We start from the raw sequence: 23,967 nt of genomic DNA, 5'->3' as shown, positions 1-23,967 counted from the left end.
ATTTGTTCTGTCACATTTCTTCTTTCTACATTTCAGGAGATAAAACACAAAGAATTATCTCCTATGACAGTATTCCAGAATTGTTTATGCCACTCTATATGCCAACAGATAGGTGGACATGCTGAAGCTTTTGACAGAGAGTGTAGGAATAATCATGAGCACCCACTCATTGCTAGCAAAATAGACCACAATCAGATTTGGTATAAGCAACTTAGAAAGCCTGCTCCCTCTGAATTTTAAAGCAGCTTTTTAAAAGCATATACTAGTTGAAAATATATGATGGAGGAGGAAGAAAAAAGCAGCAAGAATCAAGAACATTCTTCAGAGAAGAACTTTAAACAGAAAAAGCAGAGGCAAGACAGGAAGACAACATGACAACAAAGGTCTCAGTGGGGAATTTGTGTCTACAAATAATACTTGTTAGAATGAACTGATCCTAGTGGGGGGAAAAATCCTAGTCAAACCCTAGTGGGGGGGGGGGAGAAAGGGGAGGATGAAGTACACAAAATCCAGAATAAAAAAAGTATCTGAGCTTTCATAACCAGTACAGTATCAAGTAGAAGTTCTTACATTTTTCTTTCCCTTGGAATCAAAAGCTGTCAGAGTGTCTCCTGTTTGTTCCATTAAAAAAAGGAATAATAAAAAAAAATACTGTCTATTACAGAATAGCTGGAACAAAGATGCCCATCATCCTTCCTGCTGAAGCTGGTCACAATGCTAAGCAGAACGTGAATTTTATAAAACCAGCAAATGATTCATAGATAAGTGTGAGGTAGCTTTGCTACCCCACACTTCCCCCCAGTTAAAAGGGGAATTTCCCACAAAACATGTATTTTTCACTAGGGAATTATTTATTAAAATGACTAAACAGTCTTGAAAGAAAAGACTCTTCCAGCAGAATGTCAGAAGCATTCTTCAGAACTCTTCAATTATTTAGGAAACTGAATGCTGAAGCCAAAGTCTCAAGTGCTCCGCGAAGACCAGGCACTTTTTAGGATTTCAATGGTTAAATTAGTTGCTATACAGGCCATATGAAACGATTCCTATAGCTGGCACCATTCTTCAAGTTAAAAATGTAAATTATATTTGTCATCTTGCTTCCTCATAACTAAGGCTTTTGTGTAGACTATTCTTTACGAAAAGTAAGATGATGGAAACATGCTAAATAAGTAAATCTTTTTTTTGCCTGAGACAAACTGCTAGAGAAACCAACCTTTTTTTTTCTTTTTTTCTTCAACTGTATTTTAAATATATTAAATTTTTTTTTAAAACAACAGGATCCCATATTCAATGAATTATGGGTTTTCGGTATGACCATTCTTGGTAACAGAGAAAAACTTCCACAGCTTCAAATAATTCACTCCACTTGTAAACAGATAAGTGTCCACTCTTTTGAAAAGCTGTTTAAATGATGGAGTACATGGTCAACAACACAATTGGTTTAATGTTTTTCTAGCCTTTAATAGATTTTTTTTCTTATTTTAGAACTTTAAAATCTGTTTTTATAAAGAATTAGCTTGACTGCAGACATCTAGTTCTAAAGATTTTCCAGGCTGCCTGATCTCCAATTCCTTCTATGGGTGGAGTATACAATATATGTGACAAAACATGATATTTCCATTTTGGCAAAAATAGTAAGAAGAAATAAAATCCTGCTAGGCAGGGGAAAAAAAAATCAAAATAAGGTAGTTTCAAAAGAGATGTGATTATAAAAAAATAAAACCTGTAATCCTGCTTGTCGCGGTCCGCGGGAGTGACGGGAATGAATCATACGCATTCACAGAATGCAGGTTCAATTCCATCTTTATTCAGCAATTTGCCTATTTTATAAGTACAAGTATTCGGCGCTCTGGCCCTTGATTTGTGGTTCATACAGATTATGTCACAGGTAGCCAATCATTGCACCGATCACGCACACAGCGGTCATGCCTTGTACCTTGCTGCTTGTTTAGCAAAGCTGTCTAGCCCTTAACCTTGGTTCCCACTGGCTTCTGCTAGTTTATCTGTACTTTCTCAGGATGTATCATTCCCAGCTGCACCAGTGTCCTTGGTAAACTACTTCAAAGCACATAGCAGCAGCTACAGTCTGAGGCCTAAGGCTTCAGCAAATTTAGCTACTTATGCTAAGCAAGTTGTGCTAAGCAACTAATCCTAAACAGTGTTAGTTCCATACTCTATATTTCATATAGATTATTGTTCTGAAGTACCGCAAGGGCCCCAACACCTGCTGAATCATCTATAAGAATTGGAGGAGATGGATAAGCTAACTGAAGAAAAATGAATCTCTCTGATGATACAACACACCCAAAACATCAAAGTTTCTTGACAAACAAGAGGAGATCTGTTTACCCTTGCTTGTTGGTTTATGTAGTAGGCAGTACTATCAGAGTTGTCAGTTGTCACCAGGAATCCCCAGAGTTGATGTAGGAATATTTTACATGCATTTTTGACTTTCTGAAACTACAAAATACTGAAATGAAGCAACTACTACCCTGAACACCATTGATCTTGAACCAGGCAAGCCCCTGCCCATGCAGTACGCATCCCCTGACAGAGAAGAGCGATGAAGCATACCCATATTGACATGAATTTGGTTAACCTGTCAGAAAATGAAAGGCCTGTGACGGCTCAAGGAATAATCAGTAAATGCCCAAGCAGCTGCCATTTAAGTGAATAAATGGTATTAAATATCAGCTGGAGAACATAAAGCATTGGGAACATATATGGTACCATACACTACATGTATACGTACATAAGTAGGTCTCCAGCAATAGGGAATGCCCACTGGTTGGAGGCCACCACAATGAATCTAGTGGAATCACAACATGGGCGTCTATAATTGCTTCAAATAGTTTTATAGACTGATTAAAACAACACTCTTCACACTGACAAGACCATTAAAGTTGTTGAAGTTGACTTCATTTGCATTGAACAAAGCAACCAAAGAACTTCTTGGGATTACCTTGCATTAGTCAGACACTGCAATGCAGGAATAAGGAGATCCCCCGGTCTGCAGAGCTTTGTTGAGTATGTGTCATGGACAGAACTGAAACCAGCAATGGTCTTGACTATCCCGAAACAAAGAGAACTGAAAGTGTGACACAGATAAGCATCCTGCAAGTCAAAACTGCCGGGTCATCACTGGGAACTGAACCTGCAGATGCAGACATCCAGCTTCTGCAAGTCCAAGATAGCATGCCAGCCTCCCTTGTATTTGGGCACAAGGAAACAACTATTGTAGAAGTTTTTGCCCCTGGCTTGCACCAGCATAAGCTCCACAATGTCCCTGGCCAGAGAAGCATTGGCTTTTTTGATGAATTAGGATTGCTTGAGAAGGGTCCTTGAAACCAGCCTAGGGCAGAAGTTTGGACAGCAGGAGAGGCAGGGTGGGTTAAAAACCCACATGCCATTGCATCCAGAATCCAGAAATAGGCTCAAGACTCCTGAAAGCAACTTCACATCTCCCACTGTCCAGAGCTGGTCTGGTAGAAAGAAAAGGCGTGCAACCTGCCATTAAGAGATCTAGTTAAACACCTTTTCTGAGGTAAGCTGCTGAGTCTGGCCTGTAGATCCTATTGTCAAGGTAGATGACAGAGTTGGTGGAACTCCAACTCCAACCTTCTCCTAGGTCCACAGGGAAGATTTGGAAGGATATCTAGTGTCTTGGAAATTTTTAAAAAAGCAGAGGAGTTCCCCCTCTGTCCTTGAAACAAAAAAGTGTTTCTTTAAAAGAGAGTTTCTTCAGATGCCTGCATCTCTTTAGAAAGTGCTGAACACTGCATCTAGGACAAGCAGTAGAAATGAAAAGCCAAAGCATCTGAAGGGCACAATTTACTCTCAGCAACAAGCATGGCCAGTATCACTGTGCATCTCCAACACTGATGAGTCTTTAGTATCAATGTGGAATTTTGCAGAGGCACCATCTTCTCCAGGGATTTAAACTTGTGCCTGAAAAACAAAACAAAACACACACAAAAAACCCACCTGCTAGTTTTTTCAGGTGAAATGGGAGGAATAAGAGAATATGTCCCCTTTCTCATGACCTCCAGACCCTTTACTACCTGATCCCAAGAGCACAAAAGCCAGATCTCAAAGTAGCCAAACTGTACTTTTCCGCTGCATGCACATAAATGTATTCTCCATCTTTGCACATAATAGCAATAATCCTCTCTCACTGAAAGAGAGGATAAGAAGCTGGTGACTGTTGAACTGCTTGAATGGGCCCCTTCAACATCTCTAACAGGCAAAGAGGCAGTGAAAGGAGGAAGACAGCAGAGAATATCCCCTATTCTAGCTCTAGCAGGTTTTAGCCTCCTTTATAACGCTTAATGAGCTCATCACATGCCTGAAAAGACCCTGAGAGGGCCTCTGATCATGCCGGTAACAGCTTGGTTTTGTTCTAGGTCCATGAATGAGACAGATCATCCAAGGAGACTCAATAAGATGACTCCTTGCACTTTAGATAAAAGGATGGCTCAGGCCAGTGCTAAGACACAGCAAACAGTTTTCTAAAAGGGGAACGTTCTTTCTAAATGGGAGAAGGCTTCAGAGCACAATGTCATCTTAAATAAGAAGGAAAGGGTAGCAGGCCCTGCATGGATGCCTCTGTGAGAAGGCATGCATGCCACAAGCAGACCAATGATGTAACTGTATACTCATACAGACCCAGTCCAACACAGAGCCAAGACATCCCTGTATTTCAGGGCCAGCAGTGCTGACACAATTGTAGAAGAGAATGACACCAAGACAGCTGGAGACACCTTGAGGCAAATTACTACAGATACATAGGTAAGAAGATCTGACCAGAGGAAGAAGTATGGTGGAGAACTTCCTTGCCACTGTAAATACATCTGGATGAGAGTATGCTCAGGAGGCAAGAGAAATATCAAAACTCAAAAAGGCAAGGAAAGTAACTAAACACAAAGGAAAGCAGTGGAACATTTTGCCTTAACGTTGCAGTCAAGGGGAACCAAATAGCCACAGGTGCTCTAAGCAGAAGAAAGAGGGCTAAAGTACATGCTCTATGAAGACTGCAAGGGGAACCGTTCCAACTACAGAGAGAAAGACATAAGCATGCACATTCTTAGGATATTCAGATGGCTTCTTGAAAAATAACCAAAGAAACTATTTATCATCTTTACCGGTTATATATTTTTTCTTGCTCCTTTTGCTATTCTTAACAAATTTCTTCAATTTCTACCTTCAAAGTTCAATTGATTGTTCAACCCATCAATTCACATTTTACCCTCATCTGCAATAATCCTTTAGGGCTGCATCCATACTCTTTTCAAGACTGGTTGCATCTTCTTTCTCAACTGATTTGGAGAGGAGGAAGGGGGAGCAGAGCAGGAGATTACAGCAAGATGTACTTAATCAGTCAGATTTTTCCATTTCATTTCTCTCTTCTAGCTGTTTGATTCAAATGTTTACAGGTTTATGAAACCGGCCCCTTAAAATACCAAATACAGTGTGTCTGTGTGTGTCAAAAATATACAAAATTAGGGAGCTTGAAAATCCATAAGCAAAAATCTTTATGTAAACCATCACAGCCTGAAGAAGTATTATGTCTAGAAATCAAGCCAGGAAAACAGTATTATACTATGACCTTTCATATGCTAGCATTATTCACAAATGATTTTGCAAATTAGTTTACAATCTCTCATTAACTAAAAAACTACACTTCAGAAAAAGAACTAAATACTAATTTGAAGAATTTACTTGTTTAGGAAATCATATAAATTGTGGAGTTTAGCATAAAATTATAAAAATTTTATTTTGTAATTTATGCATGCTTTTTCTTTTGTATACATTTTACAGTTTCCTTAATCCTGATTTTTTTTTAATAGCACAGTTAAAAAAGAGTATCTACTTTTTTACAGCAGAGAGAAATATATCTTTACTGGTAATTTTTTTATGGTAATAAAGAGTAATGTATTTCACTATTACAAATCCAAATTCCATAGATCATTCTTAGCAAACAAATAGAAGCTGTCTCTCCAGATTTATACAGTCAAGATATTAAGAAGTTTTTAATAATGTTGGTCATCAAAAGCAGTGAATGCCTAATGCACAACCATAAGTAATTTATTTGGGTATTTTTGCATGATTTACGTATGTTGCAGTTTATAAAATTAATTCTTCAATTTCAGAACCTAGTATTTATTATGTGATTTAAATCAACATCAACATTGACAATTATATGAATTTGGAATGTCACTGTGGCTCTCTCCCCTTAAGTGGAAAGAGATAATTGGATGTTCAGTTAAACGTAAACCTCCACGTATTAGCAGAAAGCAGGTAAATTTAACATTGAATTTAGAACAAAGACAATTTGTTAAGAGATTTTAGATTGGTAAGGTATTTCAAGGACATAGACCCATAAGAAAGAACTAGCTTTTAATACTACTTGTAGTTTTCCTCAAATGTCTTCATAAATATGCACGAGTATTTGCCTTGAATAACCAAGTTATCATATAAAACACAGTAGTTAATGAAGCAGCTCATTAATTTAGCTAATTATTCTTCATTATTTACTGACTAGAATAAGTAATTGTCAGAAACTAAAAATTAAAACTAGCATTCATATTACTCTGATAATTTTCATGAAGTTTGTGGACAGCATTTTAATTACAAATGGTATACATTATATGATTGCAAGGTACATTACTCAGGAGTATTTTGACCTGATGTTCAGGAAAAGGTATCTCATTCCTCAATGAATAACTATCATATTAAAGAGAATTTCTAACCTGGAAGCCTCAAGAATCAATACTTTCTTTCCTTGAAAACTAAGATGTTTTATAACAAATACCTACACAACAGGAATCCATACTACTCCTGCTTTGAGTTTTGCCATAGTTGGTAACAGACAATAACACCCATACTTATGCCTTCATATAGTATCTACAGGCTAAAACACGATCTCATTTATTTAACAGAAGTTTTGTATTGACTTTGCTTTGAGAATAGGTTTAAATGCCATATTCAGAGAATCATTATTACCAACTCACTGACAAACTGCAAAACTTTCTGAATTGGGCTCCTCAGCAATCTATCCTGTTAAATAATATTAATTGTTTTAATAATAACTTAGATGATAGTGTACACTTGTGGTCTTCTTGAGCTAATATCATGCACAGATTTAACAAGTCAGACAGTAGACAAGATTAGAATTCAGAATAATTATGCAAAATTGAAGATATTATCCAGAAGAAGATTAAGATTAATTCAAGAAGGTAAATACAAAGTTTAACTAAGAATAATTAACTGAGAAAGTATAGGATGAGGACAAAGAGTGTGTAGCTATTCTTCAGAATGGTATTTTGCTGGTTAGAATAACCAAAAGCTAAATGCGATCAACAAGAGTATACTCTTTCACAAAAGACAGCACATTGGATTTATAGGTAAAAAGCACTGCCTTAAAGTATAAACTAATTTTTCCATTTTAGCTGTTGATAGGGCTGCAGCTTTATTTTTATAGAGGATACTCTACCAAAAGAATATGGAACAACTGGAAGGTGTTCAGCAGAAACCAATAACCACCATAGGTCTAGAAAAGATGACCTAAAAGGAAAATTGAAGGTATCAGGAGTTTTTCGGTTGAGAAAAGACTGAGCAGAGATATAACAGAAGACAGAGAAACACCCAGAATTGGCGTGCAAAGTGAAAGGTTACTCTGCTGTCCACAGGAATACTACTTGTTTCTGACCACCAAAAGAAATCCTTTCCCAAAAGCTAGCAACATGAGCCCTTAAATTCACTTTCTGTAGATCTGTAGTATGTATGCCTCAGTGCCTGGGTATTCCATTTCATACTATTCTGTTGCTTTTACAGAAATAATGCATTCAGTTAACCAGTTTCACTTTGATTCATCTAGTCCCACCACACCAGACAGGTTTCAACAATGAAATAAAAAAAATTTTCTATTCTAGCTTAGGAGAAGCCTTCAAGAGAAGACTTTAGAGTATAGTAGTACAAGGTCTGGAAACAGAACTAAAGGGAAAACAAATTATAAAATGCAACCATAGTCTTCAGTTAAAAGCAAATGCCTGGATTATTTGTTCAGTGTATCTTTACCCCAAATCCTCAAGGCATGTATTATCTTCAGAAGCTGGTAACTTAGTATCTATGGAAAAAGTCTGTGGCCGTAACACCCTTAATTCTTAATGTCCTTCTCTTCTTTCCCTTTTACCAAATTTCCCACACTTCCACACCTTCATGGCATTTTGTATGTCTCCCTTTTTTCAGCTGGCCTAATTCCTAGAATAGTTTCATTGTTTAAGTTTCCATATATTGTAAAAGAATATTTGTTGGACATACAGTTATGTTTAAGTTTCATGACTTCTAGCATGATGCCAGCTTTTGATAGCAAAAACTACGTATAAACCATTTGGACATGTTATTGGAATAGACAGCTTATTAGCAGACAAAGCATTTTCCTTTAATAAGTTGTAAATGGCAAAATTCCATGTTCCACTTCTAGGTAGGTTAAGCGCTACTGCGCCAACACAGTACTTTTGTGAGTTTAACTGAAATATTGATATGAATAAAATTACTCAAACATCTGTTTATAGGACTGGGCACTAAATCTGTAGGTATCCAAATATAAACCTGTAATCAATATCTTAAATTATTAGATCCTATATCACTATATTATTCCTTATCTCACCTCTTGGTTGTATCCTAACAGCCATTTTACAAGTGATACATTCATTTTCACAAAAACATGCTGAAAAGTTTGTCTCTGACAGTTTAGAATGATACCTTCTTTTAATGCCCTTCTTTTAACTCCTGCAAGTTTTCTCTGTCACGCTGTCAAGAAAAATGGTAATTGCCTAGTCATATCTACCTTCTTAAGGAAGTAAGAACTACAGAACATTTTACAATGGAAAAATTGTTGCATATATTCAATTTATTTATTTATAATTTATTATTTTATTATTATAATTTATATTTATAATTTATTTATTTATAATTTATTTATTCAATATATTCTGCCACTTACATGAAAGCTCAGAGAGACTATATTTGAAGTTGACAATTAAAAAAAAAAAAAAAAAAAAAAAGACAAAACACATACAAAGGTGGAAAGCATTTCAAGTTTTATAGATGCCGGTACTTCTCTTTCATCAGTCCTCTCTCAACTTAATGCCATATTAAAAGTCCATATAAATGATTAACACAAAAACTGAGCACACCTAAATTAATCTCAAAACTGCATAGGGTCATTAACTTTGATGGACCTTCTTAGGGACATAACTGTGTGTTGATTAAGAAAAGTTTCCTAATCTGAAAATCATTGTAAGAATACTGTTTTATCAATGTCTTTCAATCAGTAATCACAGGTATTACTTGCAGTAACAGTTTTATGTTGCTTAATCTATCTTCCTTTTGTGGGTTCTCCTACACTTTGTTCCAAATTTGTGATATCATTTAACAGCAAAAAAACCAAACAAACTACACATGCTTTTCTAATCTAATAAAATCAAGCTTGTTACATTTTAATTCTTCTTTTGGCATTTGCAACAAACACTGTGGCATCCTGTCGGTACTTCAGAATTTGGAAGTGAAACATTCGTAACTGCACCTGATACACTTCTAAAGGTAGATTCTCTCTGATTTAACCAACGGAGCCAGCAGCAGAACATTCTCTGTGAGGGAGACCTCGCTTTTGGCAGACCTCATTTATTTGAAGTGACCCAAATCTTTTCACTCTCAGGGCATTTTGCAATGCATGTGTCTTTGGTCTGGTAAGGAAGTGAGCTTTTGAAGGTGTAGAATTTTTTTGCCTTAAGGTGGTTCACTGTTGGTTTTGCAGTTTGTAGCAAAGGTATCTAGAACCTTTGTGGGGCACTCTTCTCACTTTTTATTCCTTTAATGATTTTAGAACAGCTAAGTACATAATAATAATCTGACTTATTGTCCTCGATGTAAACTATAAGGAAAGGAAAACAAATGTCACTGGAGAAGTGAAACACTTAAAGTGGCATTTAATCTCCAGCGCTGCTAATGACAACTCACATATTTTATTAAACTTTACACTGAGTTTACAATTGTCCCTTTAAAAGGCCCCCAGAAAAATGTGATTCAAAAAAGAGATGGTAGGGTATTTATAACCGTGTCATACAGCACAACGACTACGCTGAAGTCTCAGGTGTACTGCTATGTATTTCTTTTTGGTGAGATTTCTTTTTAAATAAAAACAAAAATCTAAACTGACAGGGGAGGTAAGCAAGTTTCACGGAACACTCAAGTGCGGTTATTAGAGCAGGCGACACTGTCGCCCCACGCCGAGAGGCAGGGAAGCACTTCGGCGGCCCCGCGGGCAGCGGCTCCGCCCGCTGCCGCCCCGAACTGCGCGCCGCGGCACCGCCGCTCCTCGCGCCCCGCCGCCTCGCCGCCTCGCCGGCGGGAGAGGCGCGGCCGCGGGGGCCGGCGGAGCCCCCGGGCCGCCTCCTCCGCCTTCCCTCCCCAGCAACTTTCCCGGCGACACTCGCCCTCCCCCGCGCGGCCGAGGGGAAGGCGGGCGGAGCCGTTACCTGGCGCGCCCGCTCGGCTCCTGGGCAGCGCGGCGCCCCCTCATGCCCGGGGGGCTGGCGGACCCTCATGCAGCTTCCTCTCCGCAGGCAGCGCCTCCGTCCCTCCGTCCGGGCGGGCGCCGCTCCCGCCGCCTCGCCGACGCCGCGGGCTCCGCCGCCGCCAGGGAGGGAGGAGAAGAGGCCGCGCAGGGCGCGGAGGACGGCCGGTCCCCTCCCTCGTCCCCACGCCGCCGCGGGGACACGCAGCAGCCGAGAAGAGGGGGAAGCCCCCTGCGCGGTGCCATGAGGCTGCCGAGGCCCGCCCCCGCCTCAACGGCCGGGAGGCCCCGCCCCGCCCCACGGCGACAGGCGCTCGGCTCCCCCCCCAGCCCCATCGACGGCAGCTCCGCGGCTGCGATGCTGTCAGGGAAGCTGCGTGCCTCGCCCCCCCCCCCCCCCCCCCGCGTCCTTGCCCAAATTGCGCGCTCTCTGCGCTGCCGTCCGCAGGCCCCCTGGCGCCGCCGCCGCCGCCGGGGAGGGCAGGGAGCAGGCGGCGCCTCTAGGGGGGGCGCGCGCCGCGGGCCGCCGCTCCGCGTAAGAGCGGCCGCGCGGGGGCCAACGGCCGCGCCGCGGTAACGGCCGCGCGAGGCGGACGTCTGTGGGGGGGAGGTGAATCTGGAGGAGGGAGGCAGAGGGCAAGGGGCGGCATTGCACCTTGGCGAGGGAGGGTAAGTGCAGGCTCCGTTTGGGAGGTAAAAGTTTGGGGCTCTTTTTCCTCGAAGGTCCTGAGACTTGGGATAGGAGCTGGTGCAGGACAAAGATGGTGAAGGGCACGAAAGGAGCCAGGGAGGCAGATGCATAAGAAGGTTGGGGGAACACGGGACTGGGAAATTGGAGAGAAAAAAAAAAGGGGGATCTGGAAGGCAAAGAGGGAAATTGTTCAGGGCATTTGAGGAACTGTGGCTTGCAGATTAGGAAGACAAATTATAAATGCATTTTTTCTCTAACAAATCTTACAACCAGAAGGATGTTGGGAAAGGCAGAGAGGAGCAAAGACAAATGGGATAGCTAAAGAGAAGAGAGGAGTAAGAAAGAGTTGTCAGGCAACAAAGGAAAAATGAACAGATGCAAGGTTTTAGGAGTTGAAAAGAATGATAAGAGGTTTAGGGAAGCCTAAATTTTATGAGGCTTGAGAGGAAATGGTGCCTTGGGGAAGAATGTATGTGAAATTGAGATCATGGTTATGGAAGAGAATTTTGGCAGTTTTATTAGGGGAATTAGAGAATGTGTTTTGGGGGAATGGTAAAGGGTTTTTAATTAGGGAAAATATGCAGGAGATAAAGGATTGGAAAGGTAGGAAATAAGAGAAGCACTGCAGGAATTGCTGGATGAGAAGAGACTTGGAGATCAAAAGAACAAGTAACAGCTTGAAAGAACTAGCAAATCCTAGATCACAGGAAAGGTTTTGGTTGAAGAGAGTGGGAGTATTGAGTGTATACGGGATAGAAATTACACAGTCCATAAACTTTTCCTGTAAGAATTGTGCAGGACATCTTCCTGTTTTGCAGGGTAATCATTCCATCTCACATTCATATTGCAGAGTTGGATTCCAGAAAAATGAACCCACCTTTACAACCAGAGTAGCAAAGTGGATCCTAAATGTCCAGGAATAGCAGTAAAAGCAATATTGCCTAAGGATTTGGTATCATCCTAGCCCTTTAGAGTGCTGAGTTGTTTTTAAGTTTTAGCTAGCCCAGTTTGAAATACATTCAGGTATTTTTGCTGATGGCCTGAAACTGCTCTTCAGCTCATGAATGGCTACTGTCCCTCAAATGGAAAATGAGGTATATGAGATGGGATACACACTGGGAATAATGAAACTGGAGTAGGGTTTACCAGTTTTTCCTTGAAGTGTGTCATCAAAGTATCTACTACATAAATGAGAGGAAGAAATGCTGAACATCAAAACAAATTCATATTTTTGTCCAGATTATTGTTTATGTGTGGAGTAACATCTTCCCCCAGTGACTTTCTGTAACCTGTTGGCACAATCTAGACCACCTTAAAGTGTTTCTCTTTTATCAGTCAGTAGTCTTATTCTGGTTTCTTCCAACTCTTTTCTCAAATCTCAACTATTCTGGGACAGCTATAGTAAGCTATCTAGTGGCAGGCACTAGACTTGTGTTGTATGAGCGATTAATAATAATCATGGTATTGTAGTCACTTATGCACAGATTAGGATATGGACTGGACAGAAAAATGTCAAACTGCTTTAGTGTAGAACTATGTAATCCATATCTTTCTTCTTTGTTTTTCTCTCTTCGCTCTTATTCCTGCCTTCTGTTGTGCAAAGTCTTCCTTCTTATTGTGGGTCATCCCTGTTTAACCAATCCTATCACTGTACCAATGTCTAAAAATATTTTTAAATATTTTGTCTGCATAGATATTTTTACAGAAGTTCCTACCAGAGATCTATGGAACAATACGTCAGTAGCCATCTCTTGAATAAATACGGTCTGCCAGTCTGAACTTCAAGGTGCTATTATAGTACTGTTGAAAATAATTATTAATAGTAACTGTTTAGCAGGTTGTTTGTAGGAGTTAGACACATTGGTCCCTGGAGCTGCTGTTCCTGAGACCAGTGGAGCTGCTGCTTAGGAAAATTATAACTGGTAAAAAATCTGTACATTTGAAGAAAGACAAATCAGCATTTTCAAGTTATTTCTGATTTTTATTGTCCCTCTTTTTGGGTGGTGAGTCTGAAACAACCAAAATTTGTAACTAATCTTGAAAAATTTTGCAAAAGGCCCTACTCAGAGGAGCTGTTTGCTGTCAGTTGGCATTGTGCATAACAAATCTCCTTTGCTCCCTTGAACCCCTGTTTATCTCTATTTGAGATAATGTGCTTCAAATTATTTTCCTGGATACACTAGCAAGTTAAATCAAAGTCAGGAGAAAAATCAGTCTTTTTCTAAAAAAAAGTGCTCTGTATCATATCAAAAGTTGCTAGTGATCAAATAAAATCTTTCTTGCAGAAAAGATAATACAGAACAAGAATGACATCGGTAAGTGAAACTAGTTTTAAGAATATTCAACTTGCGAGAACATTGCAAGTTTTGCTCGTATATATTTCCAACATATTTTCAGGTGTATATACCTTTATAAACAGCAGTTTCTCATAATTATATGCAAGCATATTTTTCTACAAGAAGCAAACAGTAGTTTTTGAAACAAACTAGAGTAAATGAAGTATGTATCTACTAACATACCATAATATGCATGAATTTGTACATCCAAAATACGATTTTAAAAATCATCAGTGCAAGTAAAATGTTCACAGTATGTTTTAATCACTGGGACAGCAGTAGGATTTGATATGTTTATCACCTAGACTTAAAGGTAGTAGTAACTTATGCATAAGAATCTGTTTTTCAGAAAATGAAATGTTGTATTATCAATAGCAATTATAATTATCACTGAAGACATCTATTTTGAGTGAGTGACTGGATATTCCCTTGTTTTTGAAGACATTGCTTGTACAATAGAATAAACAAGGAGTGAGATATGAAATTAAAATAAGCTGTTTTTGTAATGGACTGGCTACCATGTTCCTCAGTTAGGTTTTGCAGCATCTATGCCATCACGTAAACAGTGGAGTTCACCCTCTCCATACCCATCCCTGTACCCATCCCCATCTGCCCCTCATTGGCCACATTTTTTATGTCTTTGAATTTATACTCAGCTGTAACAGAAGCTAAATGACATTCCCAATAAAAATCTCAAGGTCAGAGTTGGGATTAGCTCAGACTGACAGCATGGATCCACTTGTACCCAGCTGGCTCATAGTTCACAGTTATCCAAAGATACAGCCTTTGGGCTGTTGCACCACTTTTCCCCGTGCTGTTGTGCTGCCGTTAAGCTGCCCGCATAGCCCTGCCCTGAGTGCCCTGCTCTGAGTGCAGGCATATTGGATTGTGAAATAGCTACATCATTTCTTGGAAATTTCTCTGGCTCATGCCATATATTCAGTACAGTTGTCCTGAACACTAAAAAAACCCAAAAAAACAATGTTCTTAATGTTTTGAGAGACTATGCCTGAGTGATCAGCTTTCCTCTAAGAAAAAGTCTTGGGTAGTTTTATGAGGCCACCTTCCTGGACACTATCCAGACAGTGTAAGTTCAAGGTCAAAAAAATTCAACCTGCTCTACCTCAAAATTGGAGGATGCAGTAACTGTTCTGGGGCTATGTATCATCACCTGCTTCTTCCATGAGAATCTATACAAAATATACAGCAGATCCTTGTAGCAAGTGCATGATTATTACCTCTCAAGAAAGATACAGCTTTATCTGAGCACCAGGATTAGGCATCAGTAATAGCTCCCTCTTGAAATCAGAGGATAGGATGACAAAGTGTTTCTTCATCGTCAAGCCTAGTGTCCATGAAAAGGGCCCAGCCTCGTGATCCAGAGGACTGAAGCCTTTGGGGGACCTTTAGAAGTACATTGACTTCTCTCCTAACCTGCTAGCAATGAGTATATTTCTGTGGAGACTACTGCAGTACACTGAGGCAAGTGTTTGTCATGATCCCAGTAAGGAAAGCACTCAGGACTCTCTAAGGTATTGATTAAAATACATTTATAGGAGCTAACACTAGAAGTAAAAAGAGGATAGTATAGATAATCTTACCTCCCTTCAGATGCTGGGAGCCCCAAGTTGTACAACATCAGATGGACCTCCTGTCTGGGCATTGCACAAGATGCAGATCCCATCTGTAGAGGCTCACTGGCATTTTGATCTTTAGAGCTCTTGCAGGATTTTCTTAGAAGAAAATTCTATTCATTGTGTCTACTGTCAAACAAAAGGATGCTGACATGAGAACTTGCTGCTTCACTTTGATATAAAGACAAGCGCATGCAGGTGGTGTAATTGCTGGTACCAAGAGGGAGCTGCCTACAGGCTCCTCTGTTACCGTTAGCCAGCTAATTATCCTGCAGCCAAGAGACAGATACACATCCTTCAAAGTTCTGTGACCAAAAGAAACCCCATAGTTTTTTACTTACTCAAGCTGGCAACTTCTATTGCACTTTCTCTTTTAATAATTAAAAGGGTGAGGATTTGAATTTATAACGAAAACATCCCTTCTTTTCCAAGCTTCATTTTGGTTTTGCAGCTCAAAAGTTGTTGACCAAAACCATCAAAAAATACATAGTTAAAAAGTATAACTTGAAATGTCTTTCAGCTTTCATTCTTTTGTGACACTTGATATCACAAATATACCAATTATCATTGTATCTTTCACATAAGATTTTAATTTGCAGATCCGTCTATCTTGTGCACCTTTTTTTGCTAAAGAAATTAGTTTTTTCATTTTGGAAGAGCAGAAAGGAGCAAAATTTTACTATTTGCTCCAGTGTTTACATTTAGACTTCAACCAAGTAATACACGAAAAACCTGGTATCACCTACCTAATTGTGTTTTAGAAGGAGTGAATCCTGCTTAGTTAATTGGAATTTCTCTGAATCCTCGGTGGACGCAGATGCCTAAGGGTCAACCATGAAATAGGCAACTAATCTCTGGAGGCATGTAGAAATTCAGAAATACTCCTGTTCTTAGGTTTTTCTGTTACACATTTTGTTTCTCATGCAGCACGTAGAATGCATCATTGCCTCTCAAAGTTGTCTACACTCTCCACACAGTCTACAAACAGGTAAGCATATCACTTGAGCATTCTGAAGAACTTTTTTGGAGATTCCTGTCTACCCCGGTTGGCTCTCCTGGAGCTTAGACAATAATTGGAAGATGCATTAGTAAGTAACTGAAGTTTGCAGTTTATTCCGTGCCTACTCCACTGATTGATCACAGTGCATACATATTGGTTCAGTCCTAAGCTCCCTTCCAGGGGAAACAACTAGGTCCAAACAAGAGGAAATCCAGAAAGGATACTTTCCTTGGTGTTTGTTCCCAGCAAGCAGTAAGGATGAGGACCTTTCCAAATTAAGTTCCCTGTCTCTAGGACAGCTCTTCCACCTTATACCACCAGACTTTTCATGTCTTCTATCCTCCCTCCCTGCCTCTCTTCTTTATTTCCTTTACTTCTTCCTTTACGTACTTCTTTACTTCTTTACTTACCTTCGCATTTTTTAATGTATCCTTTCAAAGATTTCCTGCTTCACTAGAATTTTATTATTCATTCAGACATTTTGCTTGTCTTTTTATACCTTTTAGATCTGACCAATATGAATACACTGTTAGCATAGGTGTTCTCATTTCTACCCATTTTGTACCAGTTTAAATTGTATTATTTTCTTCTCAATTGCTATTTTATCTTTTTTCTTTCTCTATCCCCAGAGAAAGGAATAAACTATTTAGATTTTAAATGCCATGGTGCAGTTTTAAATAGTGAATTATTCATTAAAAATTAACCTTTTATTATGACATGTTTTGTAACAGTAGGCCATGCACGTTGACTGTAAGTTCAAGAAAATTAAAAAAATTCTGTTTAAGCAAAGTCAGTCAGTGATGCAATACAGTCAGGTAAATATTTTGGTGGTATCATGGTAAAGGTGGTTAGAAACATGAAGAAGTGTAAAGCAATTGCAGTACTTTGGAAGTTCTTTGAAAAAGTAGTAGTTTAACATAATTGAATAGTGGTATGTTAAAAAGTGTATTATATTGCTGTGTCAGAGGCTGCGACCCAGACCGACCCTCTGACAGTAGATGCGGCTCTACAGGTCTCAGGCTGCAGGGAGTGCTTGGGGCCTCTCCGGGAGGCCTGGGCTGGCAGCCAGCTCTCCTGCAGGAGGTGTGCTGCTGTTGACGAGTTGTGTCATCAGGTAAGGGAGTTACGGGAGGAGGTCAGTAGGCTGCGCAGCATCCGAGAAGCAGAGCAGGAGACAGACAGGGTATTCTCGGAGACTGTGCAGCTTCGGGAGTCCCAACCCCCTGCAGCAGTGGAGTTGCCAGAGGGCTCTGTGCCGTGTGAAACGGTACATCATAACATCATAGAAGAAGACTGGAAACTGGTCACTGCTCATGGGAGGAGAAAGGCTCCTACTCCTCCTGAAGACCTGAAGCTGAAGAACAGGTTTAGTGCCCTCCAGGATGAGGAGGAGATGGGCATGGCTGCCAGGGAAGTACCTGGGACAACAGACCCTGTGCCCTGCCGGAACGCCCGGAAAAAGTGGCGGGTGATTGTTGTGGGGGACTCCCTGCTGCAGGGGACGGAGGCATCTATCTGCCGACCAGACCTCTTGTCTAGAGAGGTTTGTGGCTTGCCGGGGGCTCGTGTGAGAGATGTCATGCAAAGACTGCCTAGGCTCGTCCATTCTTCGGACTATTACCCACTGCTGCTCTTTCATGTGGGCGCCAATGACACCAAGGGCAAAGTGGAGACCATCAAGCAGGATTTCAGAGCTCTGGGGATGGTGGTCAAGGGTCTGGGAGCCCAGGTCATCTTCTCCTCAATCCTGCCAGTGAGGGGATGGATGAGAGGAGGAGGAGACGGACTTTCCAGGTTAATGACTGGCTGCGCTGCTGGTGTTGGCAACAGGGTTTTGGTTTCTACGACCATGGGACCCTGTTTGAAGATTGACAACTGATGGCGAGAGATGGGATCCACCTCACGAGGCGGGACACGCGGGTCTTTACCAACAGGTTGGCCAACCTGGTAAGGAGGGCTTTAAACTAGGTATGATGGGGGAAGGGGAGAGTTATAGTGACAGGGTAGTTGGCAAAAGACTGCTCAAGTCAGGACGCCTCCAGCAGGTGAATGCAGCTACGGAAGTGCGCATGGGATGTGGCTATGGAGGATCCTCTTGTGTCCCTCCTGGGAAACCTGCATGCTCGATCACCTCCCTGAAATGCCTGTACACCAATGCACGCAGCTTGGGGAACAAACAGGAAGAACTAGAGATCTGTGTGCGGTCGCAGGGCCATGATCTCATTGCCATTACAGAGACATGGTGGGATAGCTCGCATGACTGGAGTGCTGTCATGGATGGCTACGTGCTTTTTAGGAAAGACAGGCCAGGAAAGCGAGGTGGTGGAGTTGCTCTTTATGTGAGAGAGCAACTGGAATGTATGGAGCTGTGCCTAGGGGTGGATGAAGAGCGAGTCGAGAGCTTATGGGTAAGGATCAAAGGGCAGGCTAGCATGGGTGACACTGTTGGGGGTGTTTACTACAGGCCACCTGATCAGGAAGAGGAAGTCGATGAGGCCTTCTACAGACAGCTGGAAGTAGCCCCACGATCCCAGGCCCTGGTTCTCATGGGGGACTTCAACCACCCCGATATCTGCTGGAAAGACAACACAGCTAGGCACAAACAGTCCCGGAGGTTCCTGCAGAGCATTGGTGACAACTTCTTGACACAGGTGGTGGAGGAGCCAGCAAGGAGAGGTGTGCTGCTGGACCTCGTACTAACAAACAAAGAAGGACTGGTGGAAGATGTGAAGGTCGGGGGCAGCCTTGGCTGCAGTGACCATGAGATGGTGGAGTTGAGGATCCTGCGAGGAGGAGGCAGCAGGGCACTAAGTAGGATGGCAACCCTGGACTTCAGGAGAGCAAACTTTGTCCTCTTCAGGGACCTACTTGGAGGAATCCCATGGGTTAGGGCCCTAGAAGGAAGGGGTGTTCAAGAGAGCTGGTTAATATTCAAACATCACTTCCTCCAGGCTCAAGAGCGGTGCATCCCTATGAGTAGGAAGTCAAGCAAAGGAGGTAGGAGACCTGCATGGATGAGCAAGGAGCTCCTGGCAAAACTCAACCAGAAGAAGGAAGTATACAGAAAGTGGAAAGAGGGACAGGCCACTTGGGATGAATATAGGAATGTTGTCAGAGTATGCAGGGATGTGACGAGGAAGGCTAAGGCCCGTTTGGAATTAAATCTGGCTAGAGATGTCAAGGACAGCAAGAAGGGCTTCTTCAAATACATCAGCAGCAAGAGGAAGACTAGGGAAAATGTGGGCCCGTTGCTGAATGGGGTGGGTGCCCTGGTGACGAAGGATGCAGAGAAGGCAGAGTTACTGAATGCCTTCTTTGCTTCAGTCTTTACTGCTCAGGCCAGCCCTCAGGAGCCCCAGATCCTGGAGGCAAGAGAGAAAGTCTGGAGAGAGGAAGACTTTCCCTTGGTGGAGGAGGAGTGGGTTAGAGATCATTTAAGCAAACTTGACACCCACAAATCCATGGGCCCTGATGGGATGCACCCACAAGTGCTGAGGGAGCTGGCGGACATTATTGCTAAGCCACTCTCCATCATCTTTGAAAGGTCATGGAGGACAGGAGAGGTGTCTGAAGACTGGAAGAAAGCCAGTGTCACCCCAGTCTTCAAAAAGGGCAAGGAGGAGGACCCAGGGAACTACAGGCCAGTCAGCCTCACCTCCATCCCTGGAAAGGTGATGGAGCAGCTCATGCTGGAGGCCATCTCCAAGCATGTGGAGGAAAAGAAGGTGATCAGGAGTAGTCAACATGGCTTCACCAAGGGGAAATCATGCCTAACCAATCTGATAGCCTTCTCTGATGGAATGCCTGGCTGGGTAGCTGAGGGGAGAGCAGTGGATGTTGTCTACCTAGACTTCAGCAAGGCTTTTGACACTGTCTCCCATAGCATCCTCATAGACAAGCTCAGGAAGTGTGGGTTAGACGAGTGGACAGTGAGGTGGATTGAGAACTGGCTGAATGGCAGAGCTCAGAGAGTTGTGATCAGTGGCGCAGAGTCTAGTTGGAGGCCTGTAGCTAGCGGTGTCCCCCAGGGGTCAGTACTGGGTCCAGTCTTGTTCAACTTCTTCATCAATGACCTGGATGAAGGGACAGAGTGCACCCTCAGCAAGTTTGCTGACGATACAAAACTGGGAGGAGTGGCCGATACGCCAGAGGGCTGTGCTGCCATTCAAAGGGACTTGGACAGGCTGGAGAGGTGGGCAGAGAGGAACCTCATGAAGTTCAACAAAGGCAAGTGCAGGGTCCTGCACCTGGGGAGGAATAACCCCATGCAGCAGTACAGGTTGGGGGTTGACCTGCTGGAAAGCAGCTCTGCTGAGAAGGACCTGGGAGTGCTGGTGGACACCAAGTTAAGTATGAGGCAGCAATGTGCCCTTGTGGCCAAGAAGGCCAATGGTATCCTGGGGTGCATCAGGAAGAGTGTTGCCAGCAGGTCGAGGGAGGTGATCCTCCCCCTCTCCTCAGCCCTGGTGAGGCCCCATCTGGAGTACTGCGTCCAGTTCTGGGCTCCCCAGTACAAGAGGGATGTGGCACTACTGGAGCAAGTGCAGCGAAGGGCCACAAAGATGATTAGGGGACTGGAGCATCTCTCTTATGAGGAAAGGCTGAGAGAGCTTGGCCTGTTTAGCTTGGAGAAGAGAAGGCTGAGAGGAGATCTTATCAATGTGTACAAGTATCTGAAGGGAGGGTGTCGAGAGGATGGGACCAGACTCTTTTCAGTGGTGCCGAGCGACAGGACGCGAGGCAACGGGCACAAACTGAAACACAGACGCTTCCATCTGAACATGAGGAAAAACTTCTTCACTGTGAGGGTGACAGAGCACTGGAACAGTTTGCCCCGAGAGGTTGTGGAGTCTCCTTCTCTGGAGATATTCAAAACGCGCCTGGATGCAATCCTGTGCAATGTGCTCTAGGTGACTCTGCTTGAGCAGGGGGGTTGGACTAGATGACCTCCAGAGGTCCCTTCCAACCTCAGCGATTCTGTGATTCTGTGATTCTTCTCTACTAACTCAATCTTTACCACATTCACCTAAGATCAACAATGGTCTAAGATCTGGAAAACACAGATTCAGGTCAGGTTCTACCATCTGATTTGATTCAGGAATTTGAACCCAACTCTCCCACTTAGGAGAACACTTTATCTATGGCTATATTACAGGTTTGGATCAAGAGCCATCAGTGTCTTCACTAAAACTTTCAGAATTTAATGTTTTCCTGAAGTTTAACTGAGGTACAGAATTTTCCAAATGTCCCCATCTTAAGTCACAGCCCTAGAAACTAAAAATTCCTTGAGCTACACTGGGGGAATAGAAAACAGGAAGCCTGGACCAAAAGCCAATCCCAATAATGGGTCCACGTAGCCTGACAAGGGATTCCAACATAGGGAGTGAGCCCTATGCGGACAGCATTTGTTATTCAGAATTAGACTTCCCTAGTTATTCCTATGCAAACTGCTACATTTTGTATGAAACCATTACACTTTCATCAGTGCAGGACCTGACACTTAACTCACTCCTGTCAAAACCTAGGCAGTTCTGTGTTTGCCCAAAGAAAGCTGTGTAGAGGCTTCAGTAGAAATTTAAAAATCTACACCATCCGGATGGTAGAGGAGTTAGAATTTTGTTAACACCAGTTGTGCCTGAGTGTTTAAAGAGACAGTTTGGGGTCTCAGGTCTCCTTACATATCTAGCTTTTGGTTTTATGATTTTTTAATGGAAGTGTAGATTCAGTAGTTTCTAAATTCTATTGTGTGGAATGGTTGCTGTTATTCTCAGATCACTGAATGCCAGGCATGGTGTGGAATACTTGGAAGTGAGAAACCTGAATGCCACTTTTGCCAACATTTTTGAAAGTACTCTATCATGGCTATTACACAGGCCATGTAAATCTATATTGCTTCAAGTGTGTGATTTTTCATTGCCTGTCTCTTTCAAAGTTTTTATCTCTCATAATTTTTTTAAAAAATGGCTTTACTTCCTTGCTTTGTAATTGTCTTGCTAATTCATGACTTTTCTAATCATTATTGTACAACTGAAATAAGCATGTAAAATCTTTAAAAATGCATGAAATAAAGATATTACTTACAGAAAAGCAAAAACTAGCTGTTAATGCAAAACTGAATGTAAATTTCAGATATCTGACACTGCACTATTTTTACTCTCCGAATATATGGATGAAAGTTATTTTAACACACTCTTTTTCTCATACGAATTTTAGAAATCAGAAAGCAGCTATGATTAATAAAAACAATTTTGAGTAAAATTACAATGCCTGCTGAATGCCTTCTTGGGCATGTAGGCAATGGCAAATCAATTTCTAGTATGCTTCATGACAGCTGAAAGTAGCTGTGCAATACTTAAGCTGAAGCAGTTTAATTAAACCTTGGCATTTTAACAGAATAAAAGAAAATTAACTATCCTATTTCATTTCCCTATAGTGTAAACAGACAGCATGACAGGCATCTGTGAGATATATAATTAATCCCACTAGTCAAGAAAGACTTTCAAGGATAGTTATGAGCACTTCCACAGACTTCCACTCATATACGCAATAAAGTTTATATCCCAAAGATACTCATTATGTACCCCTCAAATTGCTTAATAAGATGTTTTATTTTCATGTACACTGTGGAAGAGACATGTATGGCTACACATATATGTACAGGCATTACATATATATAGTTATAAGAAAAGATGACTAGAAGGAAGGTAGGAAAACAGGAAGGAACTATACCTACTAACATAAAATTTGAGAAAAAGTTTGAAAAACACATTCCATATACTACAAAAAGTGGGTGTAAGGAAAGAACTATTTTTCATTATGTTTTAATAAAATATTTAATGAAATATTTATTCATTGATGTGAAACAAGCATCAGTGAAGAAAAAAAGCATAGCATCTTTGCTAATAAAATTAAATGACATCAAAGTATGTTATTGAACTGCAATTTATGTTTAAATTGATTTTAATAACGCAAGCAATTCATAAGCCAATTTTCAATTAAGTGATAATTGAATGGTGACAAGAGGGTGACATACTACTAAGAGAATGAAGTAGAAGTATCAGAAAGTGGAAAAGGTTTTCACAGTATATTCTGAGGTAAAGAATGAAATAAGCACGTTACAAGTTTTCAGTTAATCCGGAAACGGTTACTGCCATTTGAGAACCTGCAAGGTGTTTTAACTGACCTCCAGCTGCCACCCCAGAAGGACACAGGTCTCCCACAAATCCTGTCTCACATTTGTTAGATCCCCATGGATGTCTCAGATATGCTGGAGCATACCATACTCACTTAGTCATGTGAACAAATGAATCATGTGCCATATCTCTATTTATTATAACAAAAGCTTAAACCTTTAGTTTACATTTAGATATACATGGGCATTTACCTGAAGGTGTCCTAATCTCAGATGGAATCACGTTAGAATGGAAAACAAAAAAATGGGGAAAAGCAGGTGCCCACACACAGGTGTCTCATGCCATTTGAGATGCCTTATGTTGTCCAAAGAATCCACGTGGGGTTGGCTAGATGACAACAGACATTCAGGAGATCCGTACACTGCTAGAGTGGCAGCTGGCTGCCAGGCTAAATACCCTTAGGGCATTTCAAAAAGCACTGGACAACTTTGTACAGGCAACTGAACTGACTTAAAACAACATTTGCGTGGACATTAGGTACCTAAAGACAAAACTGTGAGCTAAAAATCTTCACTCTGGCCCACCTAATTTTACAGA

At 41.5% G+C, this 23,967-nt stretch overlaps 1 protein-coding gene across 1 annotated transcript in view; it reads right to left on the bottom strand.

The window, feature by feature from the left end:
* Window positions 1–10,828, bottom strand: part of SGCG (sarcoglycan gamma) — a 146,510-nt gene extending 135,682 nt beyond the window's left edge. Inside the window, exon 1 of the mRNA XM_067290434.1 lies at window positions 10,539–10,828. The gene's annotated coding sequence lies outside the window, so the exon portion shown is untranslated. The remainder of the gene's footprint in view (window positions 1–10,538) is intronic.
* Between the last annotated feature and the right edge of the window lie 13,139 nt (window positions 10,829–23,967).

The sequence above is a fragment of the Apteryx mantelli genome, chromosome 1, assembly GCF_036417845.1.
Source record: "Apteryx mantelli isolate bAptMan1 chromosome 1, bAptMan1.hap1, whole genome shotgun sequence".
NCBI lineage: Eukaryota > Metazoa > Chordata > Aves > Apterygiformes > Apterygidae > Apteryx > Apteryx mantelli.
The sequence above is the reverse complement of the archived record's forward strand: the minus strand, read 5'-3'. Positions and strand labels throughout refer to the sequence as shown.